This window comes from Alligator mississippiensis, chromosome 5 (genome assembly GCF_030867095.1).
Source record: "Alligator mississippiensis isolate rAllMis1 chromosome 5, rAllMis1, whole genome shotgun sequence".
Classification (NCBI taxonomy): domain Eukaryota; kingdom Metazoa; phylum Chordata; order Crocodylia; family Alligatoridae; genus Alligator; species Alligator mississippiensis.
This window is the reverse complement of record NC_081828.1, coordinates 12,605,663-12,627,470: the sequence shown is the minus strand read 5'-3', so window position 1 is coordinate 12,627,470 and position 21,808 is coordinate 12,605,663. Positions and strand designations below refer to the sequence as shown.

At 43.3% G+C, this 21,808-nt stretch overlaps 1 protein-coding gene across 24 annotated transcripts in view; it reads left to right on the top strand.

Moving 5' to 3' along the window:
• DAB1 (DAB adaptor protein 1) overlaps positions 1 to 21,808 on the top strand; it is an 830,004-nt gene that overhangs the window by 523,002 nt on the left and 285,194 nt on the right. For 2 of the 24 annotated variants that reach the window (XM_059727876.1, XM_059727874.1), the window contains exon 1: positions 8,414 to 8,658. The exons of the other annotated variants lie outside the window; for them this stretch is intronic. The gene's annotated coding sequence lies outside the window, so the exon portion shown is untranslated. Of the gene's footprint in view, positions 1 to 8,413; positions 8,659 to 21,808 lie in introns of those variants that run through there. 24 annotated transcript variants of the gene reach the window in all.

Here is a 21,808-nt window from a genome sequence, read left to right as displayed (position 1 = left end):
TGCTGCTTGCAATGCATGTGCTGGCTCTGGTCCAGCAGATTAAGTGCCATGGGTGCCACATTCAGCGTGTATCCCAAAATGCAGGATGGATGATAAGGCTCTGCAGGCCTGACTCAGCCCGGGTGCTGTATCTTTGATACCCTGTCTTAAGATGCTTAATGTAGGCTAGCAGAAAGCAGTGTAAGGCAATGATAAGGCCTATCTATTTTCAGCTCCACCACGAGGTAAAACAGAATCGCAGTTGTAGCATGTATTAATAGCAACACTTAATGGCACCTTCTGACATAAGGGGTCTCAGGATAGAAGCAGATGTTGCCAAACCAAAGTGGATCAGCTGTGGTGCCACATGTCCATCTTACTTAGTGAAGCACATGTCTCTCCTTGTCCCATATGAGGCCTCCTGCCTGATGTGGGGAATGGGTAATGTTCCTTGCCTAGAGACTCCCTGGGTCCCTTGCTGCCCCACATCAGGTCCTGCACTGACCCATGCCTCACGCAAGAGGCATGGGTCAATATGCATCCCAGCATGGAGGCACAGGATTACCCAACTCCTACACCTACCTCCACTGGGACCCATGCTTACCTGCGTCTCTGCGTGAAGCATGGGTCAGGTTGGGTTCAGGTGGGAGGCCTGGGGTTACGTGGGTCCCAGTGTGGGGGTGCAGATTCCCAGGATCCCGTGCCTCCCCATTGGGACCCAGGTTGGCTTTCGCTGCTTTTGGAGATGTGCCCCTGGAGATCCCGGATCCTGACGTATTCCCCAGGAATCTCTGTAAGCAGGTTCTCCAGTGGCTTAAGGGGCATGATCCTACCTGGGGTCAGTCCAGACTGGGCCCATAGATTGAGGAAGGGGCCCTCAATCCTCCAGAGCACTTGCTTGGGGTGGCGGGGGAGTGCAGGCAGCTCTGGGCTGACCACACTAATGCCACAGATCAAATAGATTTCAGCTGCAATAAAGTGACACAATTTATTAATGATGTAGTGTGACAAAGAGTGGGGAGAGCAGCTATTTGCTCAGTGTTTGTGCCACCATAAAAATTATGACATTTATTTCTACCTTCGAGGACTTCCCGAAGATTAATTGAGTAAGCCTTGTCTTTCTCGTCTGATACAGATGGGAACACAAACGCATAGAGTGATTTGCCCAAGGTCACACAGCTAGTCAAGTGACAAAGCTGGGACTTGAAGTGAACCTCCAATGCCTTACTCCAAGGTCTAGCCACCAAGATTATCTGAGGTGAACCAAGGAGCAGAGAACAGCTGTGACTGAGCAAGTCAACAGGCCATAGTTGTTATAGAAGAGATATGGATGGTATTGCCTCTGGAAGCTAATGAAGATTCACATGGACATCAGGTTTTGAAAGGAATGTACTCAATTTTTCAGTTACTTACTCAATTACTATCTAAATTTCCTTTTTCAAAAGGAATCTAGTGGGTTCCAACACATGCCTGAAAGCTTTTTTGATAATCCATCTGTTTTTCACCAGATGGCATTGTTTGCTCAAGGCTTACCGTGACCTTTTCTTGATGTGTCATTGCTAGAAGACTAGAGGCTAACCCTTTTTTTATGGAGGAGCACTATTTTCTTTTCTAGCTAGACTTTTACTTTTAGATGGGCAAAGGTAGTGTGCTGGTCCAGCAGTGTACCACCCTCTTTCATCAACAGCAGACTGTGAACCTGTGCCATATGGGGCTTTGAGAGGATATTTTTGCATAATAACAGAAGGACAACGGGAACTTTGTGGTGAGATACGAAGGTGCTGGAGGATATGATTCCTTGTCATATGAGAAAAGTACTGGCTGCAGTATCACATTATTATTAATACTCCTGCTAAATGGCTAAGGATCTAATGGGGTGACTGAAGATAGACTGCTGTGGTAAGAGGTAATAGGTATGAGAAAAAATGGTGAGTGGACTGCCATAGCTACTGATAATGCAGCAGATTGCATTTTTACTCGGTGCCTAATTAACTTATAGGAACTTATTAACTTTCTCCAGAATTATCAAGATAATCCAGGTGTGGGCTAGTATATCAATAAAAGTGGTGATTTTGTTTCTTTAAGGAAGCTGATGCCTGAGAACTGAGTTAGTCTGTGGAAGTCAGAGCATTGTTCTGTATGTTGGTAATATATTAATGGCTATATTGGCAATACGTTAATGATAGAGATAATGGCTAATTCTGTATTCAAATATTTGAATATTAGCTCTGATATTGCAGTTGGATCAAGTAAAATACAATAAATGCCTCTTTTTCATTTTCTGAATCCCCACTGAATTCGTAGAAAGTGACAAACAGAAATCCTTCTCAAATATTTTTCGAATGTCTCCCTAATATTTCTCAGCATCCCTTTATCATCATCACAGCTCAAGTTGTACCAACTGTTTGAATGACAATAAGAGAGATTTTCCTCCTCGAAGCATGTCCAGTTGCTGTTAGTACTAATGGATATTATGTGTTTGCACTGCGAGTACCCCTATAAGTTTTATGAAATAAATATTTACTATTGACACAGGCTAAAGTTATGGTAATTTTTATCATTTGGATAGTGTCTTAATTCATGGGTTTGCAGCTAGACAGAAACTCAGAGTCTCAAATGAACAAAGGGAAATCCCTATCTCTATAGGTTAGCTGCTGGATGATAAAAGAAATCATATAACCACATACCTGTTGTCCAGAGCTGCCTTTCCTCTCGTTCAGAGAAATGGTCTTCATTTGTTTCCACTCTGAAACAAACCTAGCTCCTTTCTTAGACTCTGCCTAACTCAGCTTAGCTGCAGCTGATTAATTTATGGGTGCGAGAGAAGCTGAGCGATTCCTTAAGGCCCTGACCTCAAGGAAACAAAAAACCTAGTGCAGAACTCCTGCTGTGATTTAACTCTCAATTCCTCTTCCCTTTTCTACTTAAATGGGTAAATGGGTACCTTTTTGCAATAGATTCCTTAAACAGACCGCAGACCCTATCCTCAAGTCATAGCTGAGTTGAAACCCACTGGAAAGCAAAATCCATTATATTATTTATTACAGGTGTGGAAGATGAATACGAGTCGCAATGAAATAATGCAAACAGCTGACAGCATGCTAGGAGGACTTAGCAGAATGGTAACTACTCTTCTCTGCTGTTCGAGCCCCGTGTCCAATTTTGGCCACCGCATTTACAAATTTAAAAATGATGAGGACAAATCAGAGAGAGTCTGGTGCACAGCAACAAAATGATTCGAAGTCCAGAAATAATGTTGGGAAGTTGGATGTATTTGGATTATTTAATCTGGAGAAAAAGGCAGAGAGGAGACTTGATATAAACCTTCAAATACAAAGCAGGCATGAGAGAGAGGATGGCGATGAATTGTTTTCTATGTCTGCTGAGGCCAGGTCAGGAAATAATGACTTCAAGTTGGAAGGAAGGATGCTGAGATTATGTAGCAGAAAGAAATTTCTGACAGTGAGGCTGGTTAAGGGCTGGAACAGATTTCATAGGCAGTGAAATCTCTGTCCTGGAAGTGTTTATGTGCAGATTAGAGTTCCTATAATTGTTACAGGAAAAAAAAAATCCCAAGGAAATAAGAAATAAAATGGCTAATTTAGTGGCCTACCCAGTCAAGAAATGGCTGCTTTGCCTCATGGAAAAAGAACTGAAATTTTGAAATATTTTATTTTGGAAACAACCAAAATGCTCCTGGTGCCCGGGACATATTGAACTAAAATACATTTGTTGGAATCCCCAGGGTCCCTCTGCCCACCTCCTGGGCTGCCCATCTTCCCAGTCTCCCTCCCATGGGCTGCCTTGTTCTCTGGCCTGCTTGCTTTCCTCCCACCACCCTACCCAACGTCTTGGTGGCTACCAGCCTGTCCCCCTTGTTTCCTGTTGTTATTTCACAAAGCAGTGGAGGCAAAAAACATTTTAAAAAGTTTAGCCAAGAGTTCAACCATAGACCTTTGCAAAGCTGTGAAGAACCTCAGATTTTTAATTAGAGATGATTTACAACAGGAAAAGTACCTGGGTTTGTAGGTTGTTTCCCTGATGCTGACACTTTCTCCTTATACTTCCTTTCTGAGGAAAGCTTTCTGTCTGGGGATGGGTTCTGCTTATTTTTTTCATTCAAAAATGCAAGTGTAGTCTGTCTTTGGAGGCTTGCTAGCTAAAATGGCAATTTCTGTGCTGTAGGAAATGTCAACATTTGTTTCTGTAATGAATCCAGATGATGAGTTGAAATATCAGCTGTTTTCAGATAAGGGGAAGTTTTGAAAAGCTGGGATTTGGAAGCGTCAAAGCAAAATGCTTTATTTCTGTCATGCAGCCTCGGGTATATCCTTGGGTATGCAAGTCCGACCCGCCTGTTAAGAATGAGGGACTAAGGCACTCGAAGGACACGTATCACAAGGCATGTCAGTCACTCAAGTAGACATAGATTAAAGTTGATCAAACCTGAATGAAACCGTTCAGTTCAGTTTGACAAACCCAATCGTTCTGTTCTGAGTTCATTCAACCTTAAGCAAAGTAGATATGGACAGAAATCAACTTTTTTGGCAAAGTCCACTTCCTTGTGGAAAATCTCAGTTTTTGAAAAACCAAATTGTTCATTAACAAATCGTTTGGATGGAAAATCCTCAACCTACCCCTAGGAGGCTTCACATCAATTAGAGAACTAGTGAAATGAGGGCATTATCAGAGCCAGGAGATTGAATGCTGAGCATTTTGGAGGGGGAAGGATTTGTAGTCAGACTTTTTAGTGTTTTCTGGTTTTGCTAACTTGTTAAACCTCAGTGACTAATACTTGTTTAAAATTCAACAGCATCTGCTCATTCAGATAAAGTATTAGGGGTTCAGCTTGCACTTGGCCTGATGTTCCTGGTATTTCAGAGGTTTAAAAGAAAAATAAAACAAAGTTTAGAAATCGAGGGAGAGGACAGGGACCTCCGCAGGTCTTTCTGTGTATCGTACAGAAATGAAAAAGGGTAATAAATATTATTCTAAAACTCTTTGCTGATCATCTTTAAGGGGACAAGGGCCTTTCCTTATCTGTAAAATAAGTATTAAGTTAAATAGCTTATCTGTCAAATAGTTGCTAAGTAAGTGTCTCTGGTTTCTTCTTCAGTCCTCTGATATCTATAGCAGTCCTTCCTGGAGAAAGAAAAGACCACTGTAGCGAGTTATTTATTACCCTTTATTTAAACCTAGCAGAACACGGAAGAAGGAATATTCATTCCTGAATTGATCATTAAGTGCCACAAGAGAAAAAGGGACCCTGACAGTAAGCTTTCAGCACATCTAAAGATAATGTATCTTCATAGTATGCAATGAAAACAGGAATTTCCAGATAGGGCATTTCTTAATAAATAATAACCAGCTTGGCAAGGGTTCCTCAATTTGTTCAGCCGGACAATCAGTGCTACAAAATGACTTGTCTTTTGTTCTGTAATGCTCAGATAATATATAGCTTGTTGTGGGTTTATCACTTAATCTCTGATTTTGTTAGGGAGAAGTCTCTGATGATATAACGTGTGATCAGAATAGAGAATGGAATTGGAGAAAATAAAGAAAACGTTAAATTTTCTTAAGCCTCCTAGATAAGATTAACAAGTCCTTCCAGACTCCCTCACACTGCATTTTTTTTTTTCCTTCACTTTTTGTATCTCACTTTTTTTCCACATCTTCTACTTGGAGGAAAAAAAAAATCTGTGAGCATTTAAGCATGCTCATTTGTGAACTTGTGATGCAAAGCTATGAACTAAAAAAAATATTTTACATTAAAACAGAACAGATTGCTTATGGTAACTCTTGCATAATGAAGGGATACAATGAAGAATTGCAGTTCAAATTACTTTTCAGGTCTGTTCTATTTTCTTAGTTTTTAAAGTAGAAAATTGCATAGTATAATTACAGAAAGTTCATTTGCATTCATATTACAATCTGTTGAGCAAGTACATTCTTTTATATTTAAAAAAAGTGTGACTTGCATCAATAAATTTCTGCAATGAGAATAAAATTAACTACTCCTACCACTGTTCTTCGGAGTGATATCATTTCACATTTTACCTTTGCACTGGAAACCTTCTGAGAGGCTGGCTATGTGGCAGATGCAATATCATATTGTCTTAGGGTGCTTTTGGTGCAGGGCATCTTGTTCACTGTTGTATTATCTGATCTGAATGCTCACTTCTAGAAACCCATAAATATCTTATAGTAACTCTTAACACACGTCAATCCAGAGGATGCAGTACGTTGTTCTATACAGCTACTAGACATGTGATGTTCAGTTACTTTTTGGGCTCTTCATACATTTCATATGAAAGTGAAATTTTCACAGAAAGGAAAACTTGCTCTTACAAGATGAGTGCAGGTTGGAAGTAGTTATAAAGAAAATGCACAGGCTCCATTGATCATTCAGATTTTAATTTCTCCTCTAACTGGAACTGAGGAAAGGAGCTTCATATAAAAGCGATATTGTGAAAATACAAGTCTGGGGAGAGAGGTTTTTACAACTGTGATATGACTTTTGAAATGAAATTCAGTTACCAACTATGTTTTAAGGGTAGTTAAATTAGACCAGTTGAATGTTGACTGTGGAGCGGATTAGAGGTGTCAGTGATGGGTGCTACCATGGACTTTTGCTTATACACATATCTGATAAGTGCATCATTGATTCAATTGAACAACACAGTGTGGTCCTAATGCATTGCTTATTGCTTATATTGAAAAAAAAGCTGCTAACTACATATGGGTTAAGTGCACAAACAAAGTGCATAGCATCTTTCAGCCCCAGTGATTGCTTTGTAATTGAATAGGACTCTGGTTAATTGAATACTAACAATAACTGTCTACTTCCTAACTAATTGTGGTGTTAGAGGGGTGTGTGTAGTAGCCCTGATGGGCCAGGACTTATTCCAGAAGCAGGGGTTTTGGGGGTTATCTTTTATTGGATCAACTGCATGGTTGGGAAGAAGGCCCTGAAGAATGCGCTGCCTTGGAAGCTATCTAACCAATTGTACTCCAGTTGCTGGAAAGGGGAAGCAGGCGCTGAAGGCGTATTAGAAACCTGACAATAGGTTCATCCTTTCTCCTTGCTTTTTTTCAGGGTGTCTAAGAGCAGCCTCAAACTATGAAAAGCCCAGAAAATGAGGAGAACTGAGTTGAGTGGCTGCTTACCCTGCAGTGCTGGCAGCGTTTGCTGAGTACACAGGGCTGTTAGTGCTGCCACAGGATCACAGAAATGAGTGTTGGAAGGGACCGTGCAGGAGGTCTTGGCCGCTAGATCTGAAACGAAGCGCCAGTAGTTTTGGGGCTGCTCATACTACAAGTGGAGTCAGCTCTGGAGCTGTTCCCACTAAGTTGAGATAAGCGCACGGCCCTTTCTCGGTCCCCAGACTGTGCTCTATGCAATAATTGTTCAAGAAGCTTAAAACATGGGTACAAATATTGCAAAGTGCCTCTGCCCCACTGGAGTTTTTACCATCTTTAACTTTTTCTGAGCCTGTTGAAGGGTGTGTGAGCCCAAAAGTTTGCAGAAAAAAAATTATTGCAATTTGTCAGTTGGTCTAATAAAAGGTATCATCTCTGAACCAAGGGATTTTTGCATGCCCTCTGTCCTTTGTGCCTCAACCTACTCCTAGGAGGCTTCACATTGATTAGAGAGCTAGTGAAATGAGGGTACGAGCTGTGCTGTGAGAGTGAATACTGAGCATTTCTGGGGGGGGGGGAGAGGATTTTTTTTTTAGTCGGAGTTTTTAGTGCTTTCTGCTTTTGCTTACTTTTGAAACTGCAGTGACTAACAAATGCTTGTTTAAAATTCAACATCATCTGCTCATTGAGATAAAGTAATAGGGCTTCCGCTTGCATTGGACCCGACGTTCCCGGTATTTCAAAAGTTGAAAAGAAAAATAAAACAGGAAGTTTAGAAACTGAGGGAGAGGACAGGCTCTTTCTGGGTATCACGCAGAATGAATAAATCTCCAGGTCTTTCTATGCATCAGGCAGAATGAATCTCCAGGTCTTTGTATGCATCATGTACAGTGAATGAATCTCCAGGTCTTTCCGTGTATCATGCACAATGAATGACTCTCCAAGTCTTTCTGTATAATATCATACAGAAACGAAAAAGGGTTACAAATATTATTCTAACACTCTTTGTGCATCATCTTCAAGGGGACAAGACCTTTTTCTTACCTGGAAAATAAGCAGAAGCCCAAGTGCTTCGTGCCTGCAGGTTCCTGCAGGGAGCGGGGTTTAGTGCCGGGGCGAGCCCCGGCCCGGCTGCAAGCGGGTCGGGAGCTGCTGCTCGTCGGCCGCGGGGGGAGCGGGGAGGCGGTCGCAAGACGCCGCAGCCGGTTTGGATGCTGAAGTCCCCACTGGCGGCGCGGAGCAAAGCACGGGCTGGGTGGGACATCTCCCCCCTGCCCCGAGCTGCTGTCGCGGGGAGGATCCCTGCTGCCGGCTCCCCGCAGCCCTGCCCTGCCCTGCCCTGCACACCCCTGCACGTCGCTCCTCTCCCGCCTGCAAGCCGTGCGGGGCTGCTCGGAGGCGGCATGGGGCGGGAGCGCGGCGCGGGCAGCAGCGGGTCCCCGCCCGGCTCGTGCCCCGGCCCCGCGGGGGCGGCAGGCGCGGGATGCTCGGTCCAGCAGCGGCCCTGAGACGCGGGGCCATGAGCCAGAGAGACCCCCGGTAAGCAGCGTGGCGCGGGGCGGGCGCGGAGCGGGGCAAGCAGCAGCAGCAGCAGCGGCAGGAGGTGGTGGTGGAGGAGGCCACCCCGCATCCTCCGCGGTGCTCGGCGCTGCGCAGGTTGCAAAGCGGGACCCGCCGCACAGGCGAAGTCCTGACCCCCACCCTCCACGGGTCGGTCCCAGGCGGGTCCAAGCCACTCCTTCCTCGCCCGCACCTGCCCAAGAAGTGGGATGCAACTTTCCTCCTTGTAAGACCAGGGTGGGGATGGGGATGGGGATGGGGATGGGCGGCTCTGAGCCGTCTGGCACGTTTTGCTCCATGACTGGAGTTCAGCTGACCCTGATTTCTGCTCATCCTATTCAGAGAGCTGTCAGATGAATGCAACATGCCCAGGTTAGGGGGCAAATCCTAGCCTGAATGGCTTGCAGTGATCGGAAGAGGAGTGGTTGGGACGTGATTGCTGTTGTCGACTTCGGGGCATCTTTGTGCTGTGTTTGTAGAGTTTCGAGCACCACGAGGACCGGGGATGTAGGGTGCGTCTACATGTGCACTTTAATGCGCATTAGCCCATTTTAATGCTCATTAAATCATCACAGAAAAGCCAGGGGTTTAGGTTGTAGCCGTGTTGGTCTAAGGACATAGGCAGACAAGGTTCCTTGGGTGAATTTGATATCTTTTATTAGACCAACCCAAATACTTGGAGAATAGTTATTAAACAAGCTTTCGGGTTCAAAAACCCTTCGTCAGGCTAAGGAAGTTTCAGCAGTTGGTCTGTGCTCTTCCTGGATGGAATCACAGAAAAGCCATGCTCTTTAGCTAACGCACATTAAGATAGGCTAATGCGTATTTTTCTAGCGCATCACAATGAAGGTACGAGATTTCACGCACATTACCTAAAGTGCATTAACCGAACGTGTACACAGGCCCTACGTGCCATTACAGTACGAACAGTAGTAAAGCGCGCATTTTTGGAGGGTTTATTTCAGAGTATTTTTGAAGAATCCCAGTTCATTAAGTCCTTACTTCATTGCAAGCTTGTATTCAGTTCTACCATTAGCGAAACTTGAGATCCTTCACCGACATGGTTTGGAAAGCTAAATCGTTGTTTCAAAGTGGAACTTTTTTGCAGTTTGCCTAAATTCTTAATACGCATCCAAAAGATTTAATCACGTTTAATTTTTTTTCCAACCACTCAGACTAAAAATTACTTATCGTTGATGAAGCTCATCTTGCAAGCTGTTTCACAGTATGTTTCCAATGCAAGATAGCATTGTGTGAAACTGCTTACGATTGTATTGCTTTTTTTCCCCCCAATAATGCCCATTTCAATCTGTTTCTTGCTGCTTTCCTCACTTAAACAAAAATCACAGAGGAGGAAATTATCACTAAAAATTTGGATTGATATTTGGATTCATATCTGTCATGTACAAATTTTTTCAGTTGCCCTTAAGATATTCTTTTGGTGAGCGCTCTGAATGCAGTTGGTATTTCAAAAAGGAAATTAAAACACTGAGCTAAAAGGCACATTTTTAGACTTGTGAAGTCAAACTGCAGGTGAAATTAGCATCTAATTTACACAGTCATCATTAATTTCTCTAATTACAGGCATTACATTCTTTCCTTTAAATCTATTTTTTTCAATTATTCTTTTCTCCCATTACATATTTATAATATATTAATCACCGCAGGACATGAATTCAGAACTTATTGTCCTTATTGCTATAGAAAAGGTGCCATCTGTGGACTATCTTTAGCACTCTTCAGTGCCATTTGAGCAGTGTCTCAGCATATTGATGGAGGACAGCCACCCTCATGTTTCCTTGTAGGATCGCCTTCAGGACTTCAGAGACTGCACACATCAGTGGTTTCATCTTATGAGGATTGAAATTGATTTTCTTTTTTTATCTCAGCTTGTGAAAGATCCAGTGTGTGCCCCTTGACCTGTGGGCCTATAAGATGAAGTGACACCAATAGTGAAGGATGTTGACTTGAAGTAGCAGGGGATCAAAAGCAGTAGCATCAAAATGAGCAAATTGTGCCAAGGCAGTCAGTTTGTTCGGTTCTGTGCGATAGGTGGGTACAATGACAACGGGGTGAGGGACAGGGGCATCAGTGTTATAGGCCAGCGGTTTTGGGATAGTGCACCCCTTATTGCTCATAATGGTACATCCATGGTGACCTATTACTAGTTTTGGACATAATTCCAGTTATGCCCAAAATTGACATTTTTTTTTTTATAACATGCCTATTGCTACTTGCCATTTTCCTGTTGATGCTATTTATGCTATTGCGAGATCCAGTCCTGATGTCTTCCCTCAAACAAAACGCATGACAACTTCAAAAACGGATCTCATCTCTACAGGGAGGTCTGTCTTTCCCTTTCATTCCTAGGTACTAGGTGAATAATGCTGATTTTTTTTTTCTTTGAATTTCAAGTTTTGCAAGATATTATTCTGTTTGTCAGGAAGGCCCCTTAGCTTTTCACTGAAATGTATTTGCTAAGTACAGTCAATCTGCTGTTCTAATACAAGTCTCTTGAAGATGAAGGTACAGCAACAACAGTTATATATAGATTTTAGTAAAATCTAGATGATTGTGATAACACTTATGATTGGCAGACTGGATGGTTTAAGGGACTGGTGATGAGAGCCAAAATTTAAAAAGTAGATTTTTAATTAAACCTTTAATTATTAGATTAGCATTTAAATTATTATTAATGATGCATGTCAATTAATTTAAATTAAAATAATTAACGCTTAAATAAATGGTTAAATTAAGCTCCTAAGTCAATATTTAGTTGCTTGAGTAAGAGACCTGATTTTTTTGATGTTTCTCACCCAGTCGATTCTACTGAAGTTAACAGGGGCTGCTGGGTATATGCTACATTTGAAAGTCAATCATGTTTTTAAGGATAGAAAGTATTTTAGTTTTTGATCATGCTTTCATATTTTACACAGGTCTGTAGTGGTAGAGACCCATAATTGTCCCAAGCATCTCTCCATCAGAGCCACTTACATGACCACATTTGCATAATAGCTGAGTGCCTTGCAATCTTTAATGTGCTTATCTTCACAGCACCTTTTTGAGGTAGGAAAGTACTATTATACCACTTTTTCACAGACTGAGACAAAAAGAGACTAACAGCTAGATTTGAAAAGGGACTTAGATACCACAACACCAAATGTTGCAAGGCCTAACTTTGAGCTGTCTGGTTCTGGAAGTGGACTCCATAATAACCCTGTGTTGAGCACCCAGGCTCTCTATACAGCCCCTTTGTGTATCCAAGGATGTGTTTAGAAGCAGTTCTGTTAATGTCTTGAGGATCTTTAAGGTAAAAAATGGGAGGCAGCTATGGAGGTTAGGTGCATGCTGGGTTACAAGGAAGTAGAGGTTATCAGGACTGCAGTTTTGCATCTATGTACATAAAGCCTTTTTTGGATCTGGCCCTTAATAACTTGCTTAAGGTCACCGCAAAGAGTTTCTTAGGCTGAGACCCAGCTGCAAGTAGTCGTCAGTTAAGCCCCTGCCTGGTTGGAAGGCTGGCAGCAGCTGCCGCTGATGAGCAAATTAGGCTGGAGCCACAAAGAGGCTTAAAGGGTTCAGGAGTAGAGTGTAAAGGGGAGAGGGAAGGCTGTGGTGCTGATGGAGAAGCACAGAGCCTGGGTTGCTTTTTCAGGGGTTGAGACAAGACTGCAGGGTTTGGTTTATTGGTTGATTTGGCATACTTATTTGTTTTATTGTTTGTGTCATTTCTGTCGGGAGAGATTTGCTGCATGGAAAATCACAGGCATTTGTACACATAGTCATGCTGCAGTGCCAGGCGCTTTTAAAAGCTCCCAGCGCTGCGGCACGTGTATTTGTATAAGTGGCAAAATGCACATCAGTGCTGAGAAAATGGTGGCGGCGCACTTCGAACTAAAACTCATCAAAGGTGTTGTAGTTGAAAAGGGCACCGCTACCACTTTCTCAGCACTGATGTGCGTTTTGCCGTTTTGTACAAATGTATGCGACGCAGCACCAGGTGCATCGATCGGCTTGTGGGTGGAGCAGACTCGATTAATCGAGTCTTCTCTGATGTGCTGGATTTCTGGTGCATTGGAGCAGACAGATGTGCGTGTATAAATGCCGTCTGGCTAGAAACCCACAACTCGGAGCTGACTAGTCTTGCGAAGGAAGCTGGGTGAGTGACCCACTTACAGTCACCAGGGAAGTCTGCGTGGATCAGGAATCTAAGTTACCATTCTCACCAATGGACCATAATGCACTACTTTGTGTGAAAGACTGGTTGTCCCAAATACTGTGCATGCGAGTGCTTACATGAGCAGCAAGTTCAGTGGCTGTGTGAACCGGGGTGGGTAGTCTGAAATCTGTTTCTAGCTGCAAATATTTACGTTGTTGCAGAAACTGCTGTAATTCAGGGGTTGTCAGCCGAGAGTATGAGTCCCCCCCCCTTCCCCTCTGGGGGTACTTTGGAAAGCCCTAGGGGGTATGCATGGTGGGTACCACCACCTCCCAGGAGCAGGGCCGGGGGGGGGGGCGAGGGTAGCAGCACCCCTTTGTAGGCCTCGCAGGCATTGCTTGGCCAGCTGGATGCATGGGGCAGGGGAGAAGCTCACCTGTGGCGGCCACCACTGCCACCCACCACCCCACGCTGCCTCCACTTCTCATCCAGCCACGCACCACCCCCGCCCCCCCCTCCCGTCTGGCTGCTGGGGGTACACTTATTAAAAAACATTAAAAACCTCTGCCTTAATTGATATGGTAGGTAGCACAAACTTCAAAAAATGAGTATGGAGCCTGTGCTGACACTTAATTTCAGTCTTTCAGTACAGTAGAGATGTCAGATATATGCCCTGAAGGCCAGATCTGGCCTATAGAGATACTGCATCTGGCTGGCTAGGGTACCAGGGAGTCTCTGGAAGTTGGGGAGCATGGTTGGGGGGGGGGAGGGGGAATCACCTGCCACAAAATATGGGGCCCTTGGACTTCAGTAGACATAACAGTTGGTGGCAGGAGGGTGAATGAGGGCTGACGCAGCCCCATTCCTCTCTTGCTGCTTTGCTTGTCACTAATGTGGTGGTCCCAGCTCCCCTGTTGCTGGCCGTACTGTCCCCACACTGCTGTAGTCCATGCAGAACATGGAGCTGGAGCTATTGCTGGTGTGTGCTCCTTGCTGGAGCTGCCACCCTACCCTGAAACGTGTTGGTGACAGCAGCTTGGGCATGGGGCATATGATGAGAGCTGGAGTTGCTGCTGCGTGTACTGTACAGGAGCTGGAGCTGCAGCCACAACTGAAGCCATCCCGTGCCCTCAGCTACGTCTGGCCTGCAAGGAATCCCACGGTCTGGATCTAGCCCAGGGCAAGAGATGAGTGTGACCCCCTCCAACCCTCTACAGTACAGGATTGAGACACATGAATACTGTAAGGTATAGTGAAGAAGCCTGTCGGCAAACTAAGCTCTTCTTCATTATTCTAGATCCTTTTCCTACCCACATTAAAGTCACCAAAAATTGTTTTTAAAAAGCATGTGTTGTGGGTGGAGGGGGGATGTCGGGTGTTCTCATTCAGTCTGGCCTTTGTGTGTCTACAAGCAAGTGTGTGCATATTTTTTTGCACATTACCAGTTGCAAATCAATGCATGCAATTACATGGGTATTAGAGGCTAGATATTCAGTAGGATTTTGGTAATATAATCCGCATGTCTTGCAATATTGCCACATTCTTTGTATAGTAGTGCTCCCTTTCATCAGTAATAACATACTATGTTGTGCCTATTTCACTGCCTTCCAGTGAAAAGTGTTTTTTTAAAAGACTCAATAATTACAATGATTTAAAAGTATCACTTCTATTTTTTAAATTGACACACAGAAACCCTTACGACTCTGTACTTTGCTTATACTACTAGATTTTGCCCGTCTAGCTGAAATAAAATTACATTTCATGGCCCTGGCTTAAGAATTTAATCCATAAATCAATTTTCCAATTCTGCTTAAAAGAAGTAGAATTATTATTACCCTTTCCTTGGTAAAATAAGAAAAGTCCAGCCTTGTGAGTAACAGAATAGCTGTTGCATTATTACGTGTAATGTCATCTGTGTAGCTGATCTCTCATATTCAACCATCATAAATACAATTTTTAGGTGTTAAAGGCCTAAGCAGTGTTCATATACTTTAATTGTGTACTACAGGAACTACCTGAACTTCTCTTTAGGTTTTTTTCTTTGTTTTTTTTATGTGTGATTAGCAAATGGTATGAGAATCCTCTTAAAAGTATGTGGATAAATAACTACTACAGTTTTAGTTGCCATGGTTTAGAGCCATCTTCCAAAATCCTATGTTAAGATCTGTTATCCCTAACCCTAGGTGTGATCACTAGGTGCTCAAAGGTTCATGCTAGCAGACCCCAGTGCAGGATTGGTTTCAAAACAGGATGTTTTGAAGGACTAGGTTATAGCTTCCCTGGATTGGAGTGATGGAAAGCTGCCCTAAAAGTAGAGGAGTGTATAAATCCTGGCTCACTCACTATTTCCCTCGTTGCTCCCATATTCCCTAGCTTGAGGGGCATGTGGGGAGGCGGGGGAAGTAAATGACTTCAGCCCTTTTCATGGACCAGACGATTCCTCGGTAAATGCCTGACAGGTGGTGGAGGACGGGGAGCAGAGTTCTTCCCACTTTCTACCCCATTCCCGATTCTTGGGGCAGCACTTGCATTCCCCATCAACCTACTGTAGTCGAAGGTAGTGGAAAGGGGAGATGTTGCTCATCTTTCAGAGGCCAATCATATCAAAGTAAAATACAGGCAACCCCCGCTTAACGCTGTTTCGCTCGGTGCTATTTCACTATAACACCTGATTCCACTTAGCGCTCGGCAAGTTTCATTATAACGCTCCCGCATGTGGCAGAAAGGCCGGTGAACGGGCAGGGGGAGGAGGAGAGGTGGTGGCAGCAGGCAGGAAAGTGGGGAAATGGTGGCAGCAGATGGGGAAGCGAGTGGCAGTGAGTGGGCAGGTGGGCGTGAGCGCGGGACCCAGGCCGGTGCCCCAGGACCAGGGCCTGGAGGGCCCAAGGCGGGGTGGCCACAGCATAGGGCCCTATGGAGCCAGGCTGGACTGAGCCAGCAGGGAGAAGGAGGAGCCACATCACTGCAGTGGACCATGACTGTGGATATGACCACCACCACTTCCCGCGGCGTGGCATGGAGGCGACCAACAGCACCGCCCTGGTAACAAATTCTATATATTTACATTCATTCCTATAGGAAAATGGGTTTTCCTTAGGAATTAATGTGCTCCGCTTAATGCTTGTTTTTTTTCAGAACCAATTAAGAGCGCTAAGCAGGGGTTGCTGTAGTGTTATACCTGAGACTACAAAAATACCCAGATATTTGATTGGTTGATTTGCATGATTAAACACCTGTAAATAGTTCATAAATTTCATAGACTTTAGGGCTGGAAGGGACCTCGGAAGATCATCGAGTCCAGCCCCTCACCTGAGGGGCAGGAAGTCAGCTGGGGTCACAGGATCCCAGCAAGATAAGCATTCAATTTACTCTTGAAAGTGTTCAATGTAGGTGCTTGAACCACCTCTGATGGCAGGCTGTTCCAGACCTTGGGGGCTCGGACAGTAAAGAAATTCTTCCTTATGTCCAGCCTGAAACGGTCTTGCAGTAGTTTGTAACCGTTTGACCTCATCATCTCTTGGGGCGCTCTGGTGAACAAACATTCCCCCAGATACTGGTGGTCACCCCTGATAAACTTATAGGTGGCCATCAGATGTGCAGATATCTGGTCTTCTGCCTTTTTTCTGTAAAAGAGTTTTCTCTGCTACCCTGCTTTCAGCTCTTTAGGTATTGTCAAGTAGCTTCAATGAAAGATTTTCAGCAAATACTGATTACTCTTGTGGCTAGTGGAACAGCAGTTTCCCGAGAGCCTTGCAATTCCCCAAACCCAAAGGCAAATGAATAGAAATTTAGGGGACCACCTACTTCTTGACATGGTACTCTCCAGAGGGGAGTCTGACCTAATTTACATTGCATTGAATCAAGTAATCCCATCATGCGTGTATGCTCGCTATTTTTGTTCTTAGTGAGCCTACGGCTTTTTTTGCAAAACTTTAGATTTGGATGTTGTCAGGAAATGCCCCCGTAGGTTCAAAATGAGGTTTATTTTAATGAGCAGACGGGGAAAATTCTGTGGAAAAATAAATTTGGAGGATATTTGTGAGAAAAGAGACAATAAAGAAATAACTAACATCAAACCTCCTGGAGTGGGTTGTATTTGAATGTGGAGGATAGTTTTTTTTTGATAGGAATCAAAGTCCTAAAGTATTATGGTAACTGATTACTTTTTAGGTATAAAGAGAAGGGATATAGAGCCTCAAAAATATACTTCCTAGCATAAAACAAATCGAATCTGTCATTGGCCAACTGCGTGGAATTGAGACATTTTTCTGCAGTTTTGGCCTGGGGATGTGAGACCAGTCAGTGCAGCCGGTGGAGGTCCCAAGAGCAGCGCTGAACTCCTTGGTAGTTCATACGTTCAGTGCCCAGCGCTGCACCTTGATGGGTGTTCATGACTTAACATTTAATGAACTCTTTGTGGTTCATGTGCCTGTTAAAGCAAGTAACTCATTTGCAAAGGAAGTTCTTAAACACACATACATTTTGTCTTAAAAAAGTATCCAGATGTACAAAAAAATCACAATTCCCTCCTTTCAGCCTCCCCCCCCTCCCCACTCTTCTTCTGTGGGTTTTGTTCAGTGCTCATTAGGATGGCCAGACCCATCCTGTTCCCACTTCTGTCCTGGCAGAGCTTTCTCCTTTGCTAGGACATGCATCTCTCCAAGGCAGCCTGTAACATCTCTTTTCCTTCTTTCCAGTGGGGATTTTTCCATTCTCCAATCCAGCCCCAGGCTGCTGGGCATAGAGAAGCATTAAAGTGGATAAGAGACTTTAGTAAATCAGTAGTCTTTGACAGCTATCAGGGGTCTCTTCCTGTGTTGGGTCTCCATGAAAAGAGAAACATGCCCCTTTTCTTTAGCCTTGTTATGCCGATTCCAATTCAGATTAACTCTCAACATAGGACACACAGGATTCGAGGTTCTACCCCACAGTGCAGGTTTATGCTAATAAAAAATGATCAAAAAACAGTCCTAAATTGGCACAAGCATAAGCTGTAGCGCAAATGTTTCCATTTCCAGGGTATTTGCTAGATTAATACTATGCTTAGAGGAAAAATACACAATCTGTAAACAGTTATTTATAGAAAATTAAAAAAAAAATACAAGCAAGATGTAGAAATAAATCTTAAGGCTAACAGTACTCTTAAATGACAGGAATATTTTAATCTGATATGACAATGGTGCTGAACCTTTTAGCTGTGTGTGGCCAGTCTGTTGGCTAGATCCCTTGCAGGGCAGTGCTTGGATGGGGCCCCCATCACCACAGCCCCATTCATCTGATCTAACGTGCAATGCCACACTATCTCATCTGCCAGGCTCCCACAGGTCCAGAAGTTTTTCAGCAGGGGAGCAGCAATTAATGTTGCCACTGCACCCCTGGCACCAAATTTTTGAACCCAGCGGGCAGCCTGGCAGGCCGGATGACATAACTATGCAGGCTGGATCTGGCCTGGGGGCAAGGGTTGAGCACCCTTGCAATACAACTTTATATTAACTCGAGAATTTTCTATTTGTGCCAAATTGCCACTGATTTCTCAAAGTTAACACTCGAGAACATTTTTATTTATTGCTCAAATTTGTCTATGGTTTATCATATTGGGTAGGAATTTCTCTGTACTAATGCTCACAGTAACACTTACTGCTGTTGACTAAAGACAGCCTGTGCTCTGGTTCCTTAGTGTGCAGTGTAAATAAAGTTTATCGGCCTTGTAAACCAGCGCAATCTTAATTAAACCTATTATGTACAGCTACCAAGTGAATTCAAATGTGTGTTTTTAAACTTAAACACGACACTATCAGAATTTGTAGTTTCATATTTACAGTTTTGAGATGAGCCTTTAAATATGTATACCTGAGCCAGAAGACAAAATTTGAAGTACTGTGGAATTCAGTGAATGTCCTAAATAATACTTGTTCACCTTTCTTGCCTTTATAGTGTTGTCTTGTTATGTTAAAGGATAAACAGGTTAGTTACTTTAAGACAGCAGAAAGCTCTCTGGCTACTTCTGAACCCAAAGAATTAGACATCTCTTCAATATTCCTAGTAGAGACTAAAAAAAAAAAATCTGTTTTGTTTTTCAAGGCCATACAAGAAAAAAAATGCCTGAAATTGTGGGCATACTACCCAAGCAACCTGTCCTCATGTGGATAGTACATAATTACTCTTGGCTTTTTAAGGGATAACTTCATCCTGGAGTGGAGTGATTTTACACTGGTGTAGGACTGTGAATCGTGTTTCTGCGCCACATTTATACCGGTGTAAAGACAGATCACACCAGGTAAATGGGTAGGGCAGCGGAGGCCAACCTTTTTGGCAGGTGTGCCACAAATTAGCTCCATACCCTCCCCAAGTGCCACTCCAATCCTCTTCCCCTGCCCAATTGGCTGGCCTCCCTATGCTACTTATTCCCTTTGTCTGCATTGTGCCATGTGCATGGGCTTCCCGTGCCATCTGTTGGCCCACCCCGGGTGTAGTGTGCCTTATAGTCACCTGAGTTGCAGCCCTCACTGAATGTGATGGGATCCTCTTATCTCTGTGCATCTAAAGGTTTAGGTAGGCCTGCTCATACAGAGAGGTTGTAAATCTAATTCTAAATCTAAGTGTAAACTTCATCTTCATTGGGACTATTAGGTGCTTAAGAGGCATAGCTGGATCAGGCCAGAAGGCTCATTATGTTGTAGTTTAGCTTTCACTCCGAATGTGTTCTGGTAATCCCACACATTTACAGTACCCCGCAGTCTGTGCTTAGTGTTGTGTCGGGGTTTTTTTTTTTGGTAGATTAATGTAGGGTTCATTACTTGAACTCTGGCATCATTATATTTATGCGTTCATTTTAATTCTCCTAAAACCTTAGCAAAACCAAAAAAAAATCAGCACTATATTCCAGAAAATGCTTAAGAGACTGTGACTGGTAACTTAATTTTTACCCTCCTAACTATACTACGTAGCTCTTATCAATTAAAGAATTGATAAAATACTAGTGTAAGGAAAATATTATTTTATGGCTATTGTGATATTGGATGCTGTGTGCTTCCTCCTAATCTTTGTTCAGTCCCCAGGTTCGTTATGAATGGGTAACTAGTGTGCTGATAGTTTGCACCTGAGGGCATTACTGCAACAGGGAAGTTGGGAAAGTATGTCATTAAGTCAAGTACAAAGGTAATTATGAAAAAGACAAACTGCTTTAAAATTTAATGTGATCCAGCTGATCTTCATAAGATCATGCTGCTATTTAGCTCATCAACAGTCAATGCAGCAAATATTTTATTAATATTTCAATTTTCTAATTCACTTCTTTATGGAATAAAATATGCAGTTGAGCTATTTCCTTTCTTATTGCCTTTTATAATGATTTTTCTTCAAACTCTCAGTTATAAAGTATATCAGCAAATTGATATTGCTTTACTGCAAGATGAGATTGACCTGAGAATGGTGTTTGTTTCGTGTCTAGCCGTACATCTACCATATTTTGAAAATAAGGAGCTTTTCTGAAGCAATGTTTTCCCCCTTTTTGTCATAGCAGAGATGATGTGGATGGGTTCCTTCCTGAGATGGTTTTGCTCCCTATCTGTTAGCAGGTTTTAAATTGGTCATTGTTGCATAGTAGTGGTGGCAATGTCACAAAGAAGTCCCTAGTCTTTATTTTGATACCTATTAGGGAGTTAATTGTATATGGACCCCTCCATTTTTAATTAAAATATAATTAGTAGCAAACAAATCAACAGAAAATGCTTCTTTACATAGCTGGTTGTTAGCCAGTAGGAACTGAAAGTTGTCAGTGAAGTCAGTGGGGGCCAGTCACGCAAAGACTATTGCTACAAGACAGGAAATAGTCTCTCTCCTTCTCATTCTAGGTTTGGTCAACTCTATGGGGTTTTTTTGCCTTCTGACAAAGCATCAAGTACTGACTAGATCTGGAGGCAGAATAAGTAACTGCATAAGCCATTTGACTGACCTTGCCTGGCAAATCCCAATTAGATTCTGTCCTAGAGAGATCCTTTCACAAGGTCTGGTTGAGATTCGCAACCAGTATAACTTGGTGCAGCACTGCAGTCAGTTTAACTCTATTGAGTTGCATCAGATGCAGACCTGCTCTACATTTATAAGAAGTGTAATTAAATCTGGTACAAGTGAGAGCTGCCATCCTACATACCCACGTTGCCAAGCATGGCTTGCTGGATTTAGTGCAGATCAGTCCTAGGGAAAATAGAGGTCCTCTTTGTACACAGTCCATGGAACAACCCTAATAACTACTCCACTGTCACCATTGTAGTCTTAGGGCTTTTGTGTACTCAGTAGATGTGTGGGAATAGCAGGTGACCTGTGTAGTTGGGATTCACTTGCCCACCTCCTATCCCTGTGCCAATTTTGCCTGTGATACACTAAAGCATAGTTTCTCAACCTGTGGTACACGTACTCCTGGGGGTACGTGAGACACGGGCAGGGGATACGTGGGTACCCCAACACTCTCTCTCTCTTGCCCTCTTTTCCTCTCAAAACTATGGCAAAAAAATTGGTGTGCCATGCACTTTGCGGTGCTTTAAATTCCCCAGTAATAATTTGGCGTGTCACACTTTGTGCGGCACTGGGTTCAGCCCTCCTACCTTTGGCCAACATCACCTCTAGCCCAGGTACATACTTGAGATGTGCACCCCTGGTCTAAAAGGTGGCAACCCTACCCACACCAGATCAGACATCTGTCATATCACAGCCTAATATACACAGCCCTTCTTCCACCATATGGCACACATTAGTCTGTGACTATAAAATCTCCTGGAAAATTGAGTGTTGGTGTACTTATTAAAATTTTCAGAAGTTAGGGGGTACTTGCTACTTAAAAGGTTGAGAAACACAGCACTAAAGCACTTAGATGTGATTTGTCCTTATGACTTCAATATAAACTAATTGCATGTTTAAAGCTACCTGTATGCTCAGGGAACTTGCTGTATCAGAGTCTTAGGGTGTGTCTAC